We start from the raw sequence: 15,697 nt of genomic DNA, 5'->3' as shown, positions 1-15,697 counted from the left end.
GACAGCAAAAATAAAAAGCCCTGCAGAAAGCTCTGCACGGGAAACCTGTGAGGTAGTAACGTTCTGAGATCAGATCAGCAGGTGCATCTCAGAATTTGCCCAGTTAACAACGGCAATGAAAGGGGGAATAACTCAGGATTTCATTTCAGACAATGAGGCACACTGATCAGGATGTTTTTAGGAATCAGACTCCTCAGATAAAACTTATAACAACAACAGTAGTGATCGGATTTGATTTTATTGTAGAGGCATATGGCGAAGTCACAAGATACGGATAATGCAATGATGTAAGTAGCCGTACTCAAGATATTTTCTAAAACATTCAAATTTGTTGAATGTTTGCCACTGTAAGAAGCTTAGAATGTACGCAGCAAACCAAAAGAGGGAAACAAAGAGAACCACCTCTATTTTCTGCAGTATGTTCTTGCCTGACATTGTATGAACTTGATGGGCATGAACACAGATATAGTGGGCATGAGTCATATACCCAAAAGACTAGTTACTGAGCACTAGCTCTATAAACAACACAATAATAGACCACAAAGTACAGCAAAACACTGAAGACTCAAAATCTTGACCTTAAATTTGCTTCTTCTTTTTTTTTTTTTTTTTTACTGTTCCTGCCGCACACGATAAAATATCAGTGCAACCTTCAGCAAATCAATATCATTCATTTTTCATTAATTACAGATTCTTTGCAGGGGTACAGCAGATTTTAAATCACCCACGTGTTCTTTATATGGTCCCCAGACCCCCACAGTGGACGTATTTATTTTCTTCTCTTTAATTCTGTTTTTTCTTCTTGGCTCGCTTAGCTGCTACTTTGTCAGCGAATGTAGGAGACAAAATAATTGCCTCTATATTTCCTGAATTGATTTCTTGTGCAGTTCTAATACAGTGGTCGGGCTCGCACTCAGGCATCCATGACAGGCTCCTGTGTTGCAGGCTTTGTATTCCAAGAAAAAGAAACACTCAAGAGTTAATGCAGTTTTTCGTTTTTTTTTTTTGTTGTTTGTTTGTTTTTTGTTTTTTTGCTTTAATGCAACTTGTTATCAAGGTCAGGCCTTAGCAGTCAGCACAGATATTTCACTTCATTTTGAAAATCCGCAACTGCAGATAAACGACTGCAGATGTGAAAAGGACGCTAATGTATCTGATTATTAATATACTGTATACCTGAAACCTGAAAGAGGAAAGAAGAACTCAGATGATGAAGTAAACTCTAAAAACAATGTTTCTGAACTTTCTCAAATCAGTGCATTTTTAATATCGTATTTAGTAGGTTTATGTGATTGGAGGAATACATCAGCTATGAGTGATTGGTGGAGGAAAGTTTTTGGGTAAAAGCACTATTAATTTACTAAAAGACCTGGTAGTTGTAACTGGGACATATTAGACCAACTACTGATTTTCATCTTTCAGAAAACAGGAGAATGACTAAAGACAATAAGGTTGTTTTTGGTGGTGCCTGTTCCCATCGACTGGTGGTGGAAAGCAACACAAGTTCATACTAAAACAACCGCATGAGCAGACGTGTAGCCCAATCAGTCGATAACATATGTTATCCCCACAGTAGCATATGTCCTTTTAGAGTCTGCGAGCAGACATGTCCTTTATCAGACACTATTGGGCTTGTTTGCAAATAGTGCTGCACATCTGGCCTTTACGGCTTCCAGCCCATCGAATACCTCACCATGTTTTATTATGTTTCATTAAAGAAAAGTAGACCGTAGTCTGCAGTGGTAAACTTCTCTGTACTAGTTTTACATTTTCACATTAATCGAGAATGCAGATGTCAGAGGGTAAGATGAAAGGAATTTTTTTACAAACAGAATAAATATATGAGAGGAAGAACGAGAAGTTCAGGGATTAGTGCATTGAGGTATTATAAACTGAGTCAAGACATGATAATGAATGAAGCTATCGGGTGTTTGTGAGGTTTCGATTTTTAGTTAATTTGTCTCAAGAGTACCACTGAAAGGGCTGGTAGTGAGAAGAAGCATAGCATCTCCCAAAGCATGTCGCTGATCGCTTCATTTTTCTTCGTGATAAAAAAAAAAGACAGATTTTCACTGAAACTTGGCATTCAGTGTAAAGCTTTTTAAATTAACACACTACCAAAACTACCACAATGAATAACAAATTAAGATGAAAGCAGTTTGCTTTACAGAGTCATAAGCCAAACAATGTACAATGGATGGTAATGCAAAATGAAAATACAATAATTATCTGCAGAGAAGAAGACCATATAGTCTTGGTTCACCCAAAGCCATTACCCCTGTCATCCTTCCATAACGCATAGAAACAACACTTTCTTTTTTGTATGATTTTGCAGCTCTTAATTACTCCTCACATTGTTGCATCCTTCATGTGTTCTGTTCTTTGTGGCGAAAGTTCAGTAAAATGACCCCTTTGAACCAGCTCTTCTGCTGCAGACCGATCTTTAAATCAGGGGAAGATGTAACCACCTAAGCAGAATGACGATGAACGTGAGTCCCGGCCCCAGAGACCGAGATGGTACGATTAGGGAGGGTGCATTGTCCACTCACACACTCCTTTCCTTTAGATGTAAAGTCTTGTTGAACATAGTCTTTCCTCGTGGTCTGGTGGGGTGAAGACACCCTTTGACTCTTTTTTGACGACTTCATAACATCAGGTTTTCCGTGAAAACCCCTCACACCTTGCGTGTGTGAAAGTGAAAAGACGACACGCAGCGAAAGCCAGAGGCAGAGAGTGAGAGTGCATTAGACCTCTGGCATCCACTGAGGCATCAATTAATGAGCAGCCCTCGAACGTGTCCATCCAGATACATTCGGCACCAGGGTGCCCACAGGAGGCCAGACCAGGGCCACAGACTGCTGGGGACATGAATAATTAAGGTCCCTGTTTTAAATGTTTAAATGAATTAGGGGGACCAGGGGACGAGGTGTTAAGAGTTGTACAAGAGGGAGAAGGGGAATTGCAGCAAAATATTTCCATTACGTCTGTAATCACGAAGCAGAAAGGTGGTCCGTGTCAGAAGTAAAACTTGCAAGTCATCAGTGGGATGAAGTCAGTGCACACTAACAGGCAGTTTATGCTACAGTGTCAATTTGATGCAGATGCTACGGCGATAGCCCAGACCCTATAGACCCTAATGTCGTAGCCTGACGAGCACCTCCCCAGGAACGCGAGTAAAGCTGACTGCAAGAGCAGTGATTGGTTTTCTTGCTGGTAGCATATTTCCGCTTCAGTATTTCTGGCGGATTCTCCATTTCTGCAATTTTTGATCAATATAAATGGACCACACTGAAGAAAGACTGACTGAAGAGGTTCGAACGTTCAGCAGTTGTATGATATGTCTTCGGCTAAAGTTTCAGTCAGAATTAGTAACACAAATTAACCCGACTGACAAAAAAGACACAACACCGACTAGTGTTTGGTGGCGTTTTTACAGAGCGAGACAGACTGACAAGCACACAAGTATAAATGGCTCACACCAGCATTGACTACGTTCATAGGTTACAGCATTTAGTCCCAGAGAGGCATAAACTCTGCTCAGAACCCAGCACAGTACAGGTTTGGGCGCAGTGCTTCGTTTTGATCATCCAAGTAGGGCCCAAGACAGATTTCTGTCCGTGCACAAATTCTGGAAATTACTGACCTTAATCTCTCAGATTTGTCAGAAGAGTTTAGCCTGACTATCCGAGTACTGACCAGCAGTGAGGTGCCAAAATTCCATTAACAGAGGGCGGAGATTTCTGTGAAGATACAAAGGCCCACCACACAGTATTAAAGGCAGACAATAGCATCCTATCACAGTATCACAGACCAACCTGACCGCCACAGCAGCCCAGTGGGTGAAGGCACAACCACTAAGATGACAGCCATTCTTTCTTTCTTTTCTTTCTCTCTTTCTTTCCACAACGCATTGTTACATTTCCAGTTCCATCAGGATAGTATTCAGTCACTAACATCAAAGGCAAAATGGTGGGCACTACTTTCTAGTTTCATAGTAATCACAGTCATGCTTCATGGCAGTCATTAACAAATGTGGACTGTGATCAACATTTTAGGTGAAAAGATGGTACACTCCATAGTAGTTAGCAACAAATGAATGTATTCATGGTTAACAAAGACCAAAGTGAGTCAGCCCCCTCTACTCAGTGCTCAGTGACGGCTGTGGCTCTGCATCGAATGTCTAACCATAGGGAAGCCCAGTACGTGGTGGACAACATGGCAAAGTGTCCTTGAACCTCGAGTTGCTCTTGGTGCTTGACATTGGTGTGTTAATGTGTGTCCACTCGTGTGAACGATTGGGTAAATGTGACATTGTGACTGCAAACAGCTTTGAATGCTAATAGGTAGAAAAGAAGTGCTATTTAAATACAAGACCATTTATCATAAGTTCACAACCTGCAGTTGTGCTTTGAACGTTCGCTACGTGTCCTGTGGCAGTGACACACCAGGTTACTGATAGACTACAACAATACCCGTGTGCAGCAATAGTAGACAACAAAGGCAAACACTATTGCACCATGTGATAGGCATGTTTCATGTATACAACAATGGAGGCAACACCAGTCCCATTTGTTTTAGTTCTTCTCACCGTTACTCTCCATTTTAAAAGACAATGGTGCTCCATTTGGGTCCACCCGACCCTCCAAGCGCGCTGTCACCATGGTGAATTTGGTGGTAGAAACGGTGAACCGCGTTACCTTGTGGTAATATGTTGGGGGAACTTGTGACATATGTCAATAAAATGCGTCAGCCACTGGCTGTCGTCTCAATCGCGGAGCCTCTAAGCAGAGATTAGTTCCGCCTAATTTGCATCACTTAAGCTATGAACTATTCAGAAAACATGGCTACATGTAGAAAAGCCAACACAGTAATTAAACGAGTGAATCATGACACATGGCACTACATCAATCATCACTGAAGTGCTGAACAAAATTCACTGTGCATGCAAAACATAGAAAAGTAAGACATTTCCAATTCTGTGGGAAAGTCTTTGTACTGGGCCCGTTTAATGTTCCTGCCTCTGAGATTTTCAACAACACCGAGTCATTCAGTCAGATCTAAAAAAGCACTCTTGTCTGTGAAATTTAAGTGAATCTCATTTCTAGCCACTTTCTGTCTTTGTGATATATTTCAACGAAAGAGCCTTTATTTCGCAAGAGCTTAGCTCAAGAGTGTTGATTGTTTTATCGGATGATGAATCCATGTTTGGATCAATTCCCTGAATGACTACTAGGTCTAAAACAACACAAGCTGACGTATGTGTGCCACACGTCAGCTATATCAGTGCCACGTAACCCACTTCAGTTCGTGGTTTATGAAATTGTACAAAAGCACAGTGTGTGACACTACAGCAGCTGATATTTGTACCAGCCAGTTGTAAGCAGGACGCGGAGAGTAAACAAAGCTCCACTGATTGGGAGCCGTTCCACTCTACAGAATCCAGCAAAGACAGCGCAAATTGGATGCAAAAACTACACACTTAGATTTCAATTTCTCTTCACAGATGGGAGCACCACGCACACTGCCTGTGATCTGTCTCCAGTACCTGAAACTCGGGAGTAAACAGTGATCAAATTGACACAGTCCCACAGCCGATACACACATGCAAGGGCGCTCGTGCTGGTTTATGAGACAAAACAGACAGACAGGCAGCCGAAAAGGCGACATGAGAGGTGATACCAGACTCCTTCGATGTGGGCGGCTTCCTCTGAACTGCCAGGCACCACTGCTTCTCCTCTCCCTTTCATTTTCTCCTTCTCACCCTCTCTCACGCCAAAGTCCAAAGCCCGGGAGAAATTAGTCACCCCGCACGCTGTGGCGAGGGAGTTGCGGCGTGTGATCGTACGAGTGCGCGTTTGAAGGAAAGGGAGAGTGTGAGGCAGACGGAGGAGAGCGGAGAGGGAGGGAGAGCACAAAATAGTTTTTCATCCAGAGCCTTATTATTCCGCCTGATATTCGAAAATTGATGCCGTGGTGTAAAAGGCACATCAATCTAAGCATCAGAAATGGGTTGTAGTCAAGGGGAAAGTCTCTCTGTACTACATGTGGAAAGGACTGAAAGTGATAAGAGAATCCTTTAACTTGAATGGTCACACAGGCTTATAAAAGGTCTGAACCACAACATGCCACAGTAGAAATGACCCGCCTAAAACATTACAAGGCCAATTACTGTAACCACCCAGTCAGCTGGGATCATTGATTGATAGATTGCTTTTATAGATTTCTGAGTTGTATCAATGTATGCATAATAAAAAATGCTCATACATTTAAGAACAGTACTGCTTGAAGTGGTCCTCTAGCAAAGCAATGGTTGTCATATCCTGTATGTACTTTACTTTCATCAAGTTCATTTTGACACATACAGTAGGAGCACTGTCAACAGGGTAAGACGGATTTATGTTTCCATGTTCTACAGTGTGTGTTAAAATTGGACATTGCTTAAAAGACGCATTAAACCTGTGCAAACATTTATTAATGAGTAGCTCTGAGAAGCTTGATACCAATGAGCCAGCGTTGTCAGGTAGGAACTCAGTTGGCCTCATTAGTGCCTTTTTAGGTGGCCACTGCTGTAGTGTTTGTTAATTGGACACTGCGTGAAAGACACATTAAATCCCCAATCTGTGCATGCATTTGTTGATGTGTAGCTCTGAGAAGCTTGATTCCAAATTTAGCTTAACTGTAAAAGAAAATTATTGTCAAGGGAAACTCCATAATAAACAAATGCTTGTGTTTGCAGTTAACAAATACGAGAATGCGCCTATGGACTGTTATCTACCTGTACTTACCATTGACTGTGACGCTTGTGGCTCTGTAGGTAGGGACGAATGTCTACAAACCCTAGGGTTAGAAGTTTGATGCCCACTATATGGAAAATATGGCATAGTGTCCTTGGGCAAGACGCTGAACCTCGAGCTGCTCCCAGTGCTTGACATTGGTTTGTCTTGGTCTTGTATTTAAATAGTTAAATGGACCCATCCATTTACCTATTTAAATACAAGACCATTTACCTTAACCCTCAAGCATCAGTATAATTTATTACCCTCGAGTCATAAAGGACAAAAATGTCCACTTCTCAAAAAACTGCTATAAAAACTTTTTTTTTTTCCTTTTTCTGCATACACATTTCAGCACTTAACAAAACTACCAAATATTAAATCATTTTGAGGGTTTTATCCCATTACATACCACCAGACACTGTTTTTTTTTTCTTTTTTGTTTTGTTTGTTTGTTTATTTTTTACTGCATTTACTGCATTGCATTATTAGTTTTTTGTGTAGCACAGCACTCAATAATACATTTTACACAGAATGAATAAATCTGAAACATCTGTAACATCCTACTAAAGAAACTTTTAATTAAAAGGCAAATGGACCCACAGTTACATGCTAAAATGAATACCTGACAGCATTGCTGCAATGATTCAAACAAGACGTCACATGGGTTTACCGCTGGGTGTTACAAAACAGCTTTCAAAGGTAATTGTTTATCCCTTGTGCATGGAGCAGTGGCCACCTAGAAAGGCACTAATGAGGCCAACTGAACTCCTACCTGACAATGCTGGCTCATACTCAAAAACTCTCCCAAACACACACAGCGGTGCTTCTTCAGTTAGTCACATTAAAACTGCACGGGAACAATTATAAGTGAAATGCTCTTTATGTATTTATAGTACAAGAGTACCTGACTGACTGTTGGAGAAGGCGTGACTGACTGGATGAAAGTGTGAACCGCTGCCACCATTGAGCTAATTCTGTCTCGGAAGAAAGAAAAAAACAGTTTCATGTCTCCCATCCTCACATTGTACATTAGATCAAGGTTCACATGCCGAATCCTGAACAACACACTTAATGACATTTTGAAAATAGGAGTCCTCTGCTCTTCTGTCGTTGGGCCTCTCGTAACAAATAAACATGACTGGCCTCCATGTCAGGTCACCCAGCCCTCCTCCGATTGTTTACATGTTGAGGAGCAGAAGGATAGAAAAATAATAGTGTGACCAAACAACTGGAGGAAATTGTCCAACTTTCAATTTACAAAGTATCTTTACCAGCCCCTCTCCAAGAAGCACTAGAGAGACCTTTGACAGTAACTGCCAGTTTCTTTGATTCTGATTGAGGCTTAATATAATGACAACAGGGTAGTCATTCTCCGGCGTTCTCAACAAAGAAATGACAAGCGTAGAAAAATAAGAGGCCCATTTTTAAACCCTGTAATTGCAGTTCCTTCCCCAAATTGCAGTGTAATGATTACAGGCATGAGGCGGAGCCTGATAGCAACAGGAGGAAAAAAAACACCATATTGCAGAGGACCCTCGGGCACCACAAGAGACCGAGAGAGGAAAAAATCTAGGAGGAAAAAAAAAAAAAATCAGAGCTCCCTTGCTCCCTTAGGAACCGAGGTTTAGAAGTGGGGCTTCACAAAATCTGCAATTCTCCCAGCTTTTCACTGGACGGATGGTTAAGGGCTTGGAGAATTGAGTTATTTGCTGCTGTGCAGGAGAAGGAGCTGATGGGAATTCAGCACAATGGCACAATATTGAGAGTGAAAGCTGCCATATACTGACTACATCAAGGAAAGGCAACTGTGGAAGGGACTGGGAGAGGAAAGAGAGGAAGGAGGGTTGGTAGGAAAGCCTGATGGCTGACAAATCTGGAAGTTACCACCATGGAGGCTCTACTACTCTCTATGTCCACAACACTGTAGGAAAGGATTGAAGCTCTTTGTACATATCTGACTCTGCCCTTTATTTTTTCTCCAAATTCTTTTTATCCTGAAAGTCTTATTTATGCTGTACAGCTTTTCTATTTTTTTACGCTTTTATTTTTACGCTTATTTAAGTGCTTGTACCATTGTGCAAAGTGCCCGGAGTCAAACTCCTTGTATGTGCACAAATACTTGGCCAATAACGTTGATTCTGACTCTGATGAAATAATCCCTTAGAAATTCTGTAGCAGTGTTTTCGAAATAGTTAATATTAAAAGATGGAAAACAAAACTGTCCACTCCTTCATTTAAAACAATGAATTATTACCAATGGCAAATTAATTTAAGCTGACGACTTCATAATTATTTCCGTTGATCAGCATCACTTTGAGCTTCCACAAAGCATCACTGGTGCGCATTACAAATTTGGGGTTGATAATGGCATCGTGAAAGTAATGAATCTTGTTTTAGCGGCAGTGGTTTGATCATCTTTCACCTCGCTTTTACAAATTCTAGTTTAACTGTTTACATGGGGTGGAATAAATAAAATAACTCAAAGCCGTGTGTGTGTGAATTTGCATTTTTGACACAAGCAGAGGGGTTTGGGGGCTCTGCCAACTGTGCAGTGTTTTATTGGAAATGTAACAGGAGAAGAAGTCATTTTTCGCAAATTTGTCGACACTTAAACACTTAATTCATTCAGCAGAAGAGGGTGAACGGAGGCAACACACGTTTTCAACGACACTCGTTTGCTTGGATAGTATGTGCTAGTAATATTTTCAGATTTAACAGGTCATCAGGCTCACACACTGTTTTTATTCCCATTCCGAGTGAAAATTCGTGCTGATCAGAGCCGTCTTTTATACTCATCATTCTTCTTGCCGTGGGCACATGAGGCGTTTTAATTTGAACTGGAGTGTAATTCTAATCAGCGGCTGAACAGTAGCGTCCTTGTAAACCCACCTACTGGACTTCTTCAAACAAGTCCTTTTGAAAACACTACAACTGAAATCCACTGCTGGAACGATGACTTTTAAATACACGGCAATACCAGTTGTTTATTCTTGGTATCACAGAAGAATCGCAGGAACTTTCCCTGATCGTCGTTACTCCAGTCATGTACTTGAGCAGGCAACAGAAGGAGTTGGATTTATACAATAACAACGCAGCACACACAGTTTTAATTGAGCAGTAGGAGACACAAAAGCTTCTACACACACGCATGACGTGCCCACACAAATCATTCACATAAATGCAGTTTTACAAACACTGCTGCACTACGGCCGTACACACATACACCCTGTCGATGTCTCTCTCCCTCTCACACACACACCCACAGCAAATCAGCATGAATAAATAAGAGATGGAGTTGTGCTTCACAGCCTAATCTCTCAGGAAAAAGCAGCTCGCCGCATCGGCAAGGATCAGCGAATGAGTGGGACACTGCTGGCTTCCAGAAAACCAATTTGTTTGTTTATTGTCTTGGTGTTTAGTCTGCGGTTACAGTTCATTTCAGCAAGCCCGTCCTGGGTATGCTCCTTTAAATGGCATCTATAAAACATGGGATGTGCTCTCCTTGTGTCCTCCTCCTCCCCCTCCTCCTCCTCCTCCTCCTCCTCCTCTTCTGTACATGACAGAGCTGCACACGAGCGTCACAATGCTGCATTTCATTTGCTATGGTGGGGCTTTGAATTTCCCTTCAAGCACCCCGACGGATTCACCCCAGCAGCTCGAGCTGCCGCTTTGAGAGGTGGAACAAACCGTGCCTTCTAAACACATTAGCCCATGAGCGCCGCTAAGCAGCGAGTCTTGAGGTGCTGAAATCGGGTGTAATCACGTATGCTAGATGGCTGACTTTTTATTGTTCCGCTAAACCAAATCTGCAGGGCTGGCGGTGAATACAGAGTTTCTGAAATGATGCAACACCCGGGATTTTATGGTTAACTCGCGGTGCCGCCGCGCTGTGCTCTCCGGGCTGTCGTATAGCAGATGCACCCTGCATAAAGTGACATGCCTGGATTACACGGAGGCATGCGGGAGGGCGCTGTGCGAACATGTATAAAGTTAAAAACTAAAGGTATTGTTTTGTCTGATGGCTGCAAACCCAGTCCAGTCTCTTATATCACGCTCTATTGAGCTGACAGAATGAGCAGGAAGCTGGCAGAGAACACAAATACTGCCTGGGGTGGCTCCTTAAAACTAGAGACAAGCCTCTTATCCGTGGTGTTCTCTTCTTCTGGAAATCACCTGGTGGCTCATGTATATCAAGTGCACTCTCCAAACCTCAGTATGCGCTCTGCTTTTTTTGCTTCAATGTCTGTATCAATGACAGCTTTTTTTTGTTTTTTATTTTTTTAAAAAAAGGAAGCTAATCTGTCTCACCTTTTGATGGTGGTTATTTTGCGGGACTGCAGTGTGCTCTGTCGCATCCGAACAGCACAAGCAAACGTTTGCGTTAAGGTGCATCACGGCAAATGTTATGCTGGCTAAACTTTAGTCTCCGGCGCCGTGGCAAATTCCCAATTTTCACATCAGCCACTGCAGCAAATCTTTTTCAAGTTTCCAGCGGAACTGTCAAATACAGTGGAACTGTCACAGGGATCCCATCTCCAGTAATCCCAGCGTGGCCTTTGCTCTGCCTGTCAGCAATACCAACCAATAACCCTGCACAATAAAACCCTCCAGAACAACAGTGGGCCGCAGGCAGCTTCAAGGGCTACTGACGGCGATCTATAAAACAATATAATGGGTTGCCTGTCAGAGAGTGTGAAAGGGAAGATCTACGCCTCCTCTGACTCTCTGAGGGGACTTCAATTAATCACAGCAGAATTGTATCACCCCGCAGTAGGAGTGTAAGGTTATTACCATCCCCGTATTCCGCAGGATGAAATGCGATGATAGCACTAATTGAGGGGAAGGGGGGGAGAAAAAAAAAACAGCTGACCGCACAACACTTGTCAAGGGGATGAAGGGCAGATGAAAGAAGGAGGTGAACAAGGAGATGGACTGGGATTGGAAAAAAAAAAGAAGGAGAGAGAAAGAGGGAGGGTGAGAGCGGTGGAAAGGCGAGGGGTCATGGAAAGAGAAGTATTCACACTTCATATTCAAAGACAGCAAAGCCGGAAGCCAGTTCTCTCAGTCTGTCACGACGGAATACAACATGATGACAGAGCCATCTTAAGTCGCAAACAAGCCGCTTAGAGCTGGAGCCGCTTTTGTCTTAGTTTGGAGTCGGGGGGGAAGCACAGGGGGCCCTGCTGAGACACCAGCTCCAGATTACCTGTGTAGAGGCTTTACTGTGGGCAGCCTTGTTTAGTATGTGTGAGGTTACCAGTGATGGGATGAAGACAGAATTAGGCATCGTTTTAGGGAAGAAGGGTAGGGTTCACAAATAAACATCACCTTTAGATAGATAGATAGATAGATAGATAGATAGATAGATAGATAGATAGATAGATAGATAGATATTTTCTTAATGCATCAACAGTTTCTCAGCATCCATATATTATGTTTTGAACATTAAAAGTGGAGTTTTATTCACACATTTGCACGCAGAATGGAATACATTTTGTACCGTAGTGCACCCAAGTGGCCAGATTTCACAGAGTGGAAACTTTTGTCCGATTTAAGCATTTGTTCATTCATTTGTTCAGTCATTCATTCATTTTCACGTTGCTGCGCACGAATTCCCCCCCCACATGAAGTTGAACATTTGCCAGCCTGCAGCCTCACCTGCACGACACCTTAAAGGCGTTTAGCCCCCGCTTGGTGCCTCAAGAGTTACTAGCAATTTATCATAGTGGGAACAATCGATAAATCAATCGATAAGCCCAGTTAATCAAAGGTCTGGCCGGGCGGCGTTTTGCAGACACACCTGAGAATAATTGTTTTAGTTGCCTCGGCCCAGTGAGCAAAATATACATTTTAATGTCTACATACCTGTCGTTGTTCTGTCAGTTAATCCCGGGAAACGTCCCTTTCATTTATTCTCCATTGTCAGCCACAAAACCCAGGGACCTCTTCTTTATGGAAATGCCATTTCCTCGTCGCTTCAAGACGCCCAGGACAACACATAACCTAAAAAAAAAACCCTGGTCTAGTGACAAAGCTCTCCACACGCACAATCCCCGAGTTAGAGGAGTCTAAACTGAGGCTGCTGCCTACTTGCAGGCGGTGGACTCGAAAGTCTATAAAAGTTGCTGGTCCTCCGGCTCTGACTCACAACTTCCAATCCTCCAGAGCGCCACGGCAGGTGGACAGCACGCCGCGCGGCCGCTCATAGTTTCTGGATTCAAGATTCATGGCATGTGTGTTTTTTTGAAACAATCCTCCTTCCACATACTGGTTGCGGTTGGGTTATGGCAACGTCTTCGCGCAGTTAGAGAAATGGGTTTGAGGTGTCCGAGCGGTGAGGGAGACGCCGGATTCATCACGGCGTGTGCGTGTGTGCGCGCGCGTCTATTTGTGCGGAGCGTAGCCGTGGCGCTGCCCCTGTGTTTCAGCGCCATCCAGCGGTGCTCTGCGTCGGTGACAGGAAGGAGGGCAGACTTCTATCTTGAGAGGGTAATTAAAGGATGAATGCAGCAGCAAACTAACTAAATAAAACAATCTGTGTAAGAGCGTGAGTCCTTATTTCCTCGAGTGCATTATCTGCGACTTTTTAGACTGAATTATAGATTTAATATGCTGTTTTATTTGTTTTCAGCTCTACTGTCAAGGAACTAACATTTCTTAGAGGCCAGTTTATGAGTTTGATGGAAGTGCTTATTATAGATATTTTGGGTCAGTGGGTGAAAAGAGATTTAGGGACTGTGTGGAAATAATTTGCGCAGAGATGGCCCTGAATTATTTTACAAAGAAACTCCACAGCATTGTTAATATTTCAAAGTGAAAAAACATCCTATATATGTAAAAGACAACTGGAAATACACTAACCACATCTCAACATGGGGTTGTAAATGATGATAAGGCAGCCACTCTGAGAACAAATCCACAAGGGTAAACAATAAATTGTTTGTCAGTTTTCTCAGTTCCTTAAATCTGACATAAGTCTGAGTCTGTGCTGTACAAAATGCTAAAGTCTGCCTTTTTGCTGTCCCATCCTCACAAGTCCTTGTTTTGTCAAAAATGCGGAGGGCTCTGTCTTCTTTTTGAGCATAAAGAGAAAAGGCGAAAGCCCTGCGCTAAAGGGCTTCTCCACTTCAAACCACACTGACTACATATGGCCAACACACCTGTGTGTGGGGTACATGGACACCATCTTTTGTTGTAACACATTTGATCTCTTCTTATTATAAAAGACAGAAATAAATGGAATCACAAGAAAGAGGAAAGAGACAAAGATCCTCCTCTGTTCTCACAAAGACAACTCCCCTCCCACCAGCAATAATAAAAAATGACAAAACCCGCTCCCTTCTCTTACACCATCCACACACGCACCCTGCGTAAAACCCCCTTTGAACAACTTGAATATTACAACATGGATTAGGCTCCTGACCACTCACTGGGTTTATGATGACACATCTGTACGTCTCTGACATTCAACTTCCACTCTGCTCGAGCATTACTGTCCAGTCTACAAAGACTTCCCCTCTGTAATTGCATTATCATCTCTCCATTTCTGAAGCAGTCTCTTACGTCTGGCTACCCGAAAGGAAGGAATGGGTGGAATAATCAATACCAACCTTTGAAATGGCCTGCAGAGATGGGTGGAAAGCTTTTGGATTTGGATTTGATTGATTTTGGACCGAGTGTTATCATCATAAAGCCAAAGCCATCTAGCTCATGGAAAGCTCCATAAACATGCGCAAACAAATATGCAAGCAGAAATCCCAGCAAACTGAGCAGAAAACGACATGTCAACACATTATCGCTGACCCGGCTGGGCCATAAAATTCAAATCAGATACCAGAGCCAGACTCCGCATCACTCCCACATCACGAAAAGAGAAGCTGTTATTTTGATTCCGTTTGCGTCACTGATGTAATGTGATACCCAAAGTCATCAAGTTTCTTTCTTCCTCCCTCCGCGTCTCTCACGCGCACATTGACAGCGGAGATGACCTCATTAATCTTTAGTGCATTGTATAGACCTGTTCCGTCAAACCCCTGACACTGTGGTTTGTGACTCTGCTCTGCTCATTAAATCATATGACAGGATGAGGTCAGCTGTGAGGTAAGGTGTCTCAAGCTGTGCGAGAGCAGATAAAGCCAGCAGCTCCCTGTTAGAGGCCTCGGCAACACATGCATTGTCGACGGCAGCTGGGGTGACTCATGAGGTAATCCCCGTTAGTGAGCGCTTGGCATCAGAGTCTGCAGACACCGGTTTTGTCTCTTTGAGGTCAAACCACAGGCAGAAACAAACATCCTCTGGGCTTGAGGCGTCATGTGAGCTGGCAGCCCACAGTGAAAAACCTCGCTGCCTCTTTAGGTCTTGCTGCTGTAGGTTGCACCTTGCATAACACTCATCAACCCATGCCTGTCATCCTGTGATTATCTTCACTTCACATGGGGGACGAGAGTTGTGGGGGCTTCGTGGCTCAGCATTGATTGTGGATGTTGGGCTTAAAATAACAGCAACCTGCAGGGTGCAGCGCAAGCACTCTGCCTGAACCCTCGCCGGCTTTCACCGTGGAAGTGTGCTTGAAAGACAGAGAGACGTCTACCAGAAAATTGCAAGGGGAAAAATAGGATGCATTATGGCCTCAGGAATGGAGGGCCCCATCAATAATGCAGACGAAGCAGCAGTTAATGCCCCCCTTTAATTCAACAGGTCTGCAGACAGCGGCACGGTTATTCTTCCTCAGCTGCAGATGCTCGATGCGAAGCAGCTACATCAGGCTTTATGGCTTTGCGTGCGGTTGCACTGCCAGGTCTCTTCTCCGACCTCAATCCCGATTGCAGGGCCATTAATGGGTTTTCATCAGGGGGCTGCCTAACCTAATGGACTTTCCAACTTCTCCACCACTCTCAGATACTAGCGGGGAGCTGCAACCA

General features: G+C 43.2%; 1 protein-coding gene across 3 annotated transcripts in view; it reads right to left on the bottom strand.

Annotated features, from left to right (window-relative positions):
• tafa3a (TAFA chemokine like family member 3a) overlaps positions 1-13,152 on the bottom strand; it is an 89,218-nt gene extending 76,066 nt beyond the window's left edge. Inside the window, exons 1-2 of one of the 3 annotated variants that reach the window (XM_047581798.1) lie at positions 12,867-13,152; positions 12,642-12,779 (exon numbers count right to left, since the gene is read on the bottom strand). The gene's annotated coding sequence lies outside the window, so the exon portion shown is untranslated. Of the gene's footprint in view, positions 1-5,679; positions 5,889-12,641 lie in introns of those variants that run through there. The other 2 variants (XM_047581797.1, XM_047581799.1) reach the window with 2 other exon arrangements.
• Positions 13,153-15,697: the final 2,545 nt, after the last annotated feature.

Source organism: Mugil cephalus, chromosome 4 (assembly GCF_022458985.1).
Source record: "Mugil cephalus isolate CIBA_MC_2020 chromosome 4, CIBA_Mcephalus_1.1, whole genome shotgun sequence".
Taxonomy (NCBI): domain Eukaryota; kingdom Metazoa; phylum Chordata; class Actinopteri; order Mugiliformes; family Mugilidae; genus Mugil; species Mugil cephalus.
The sequence above is the reverse complement of the archived record's forward strand: the minus strand, read 5'-3'. Positions and strand labels throughout refer to the sequence as shown.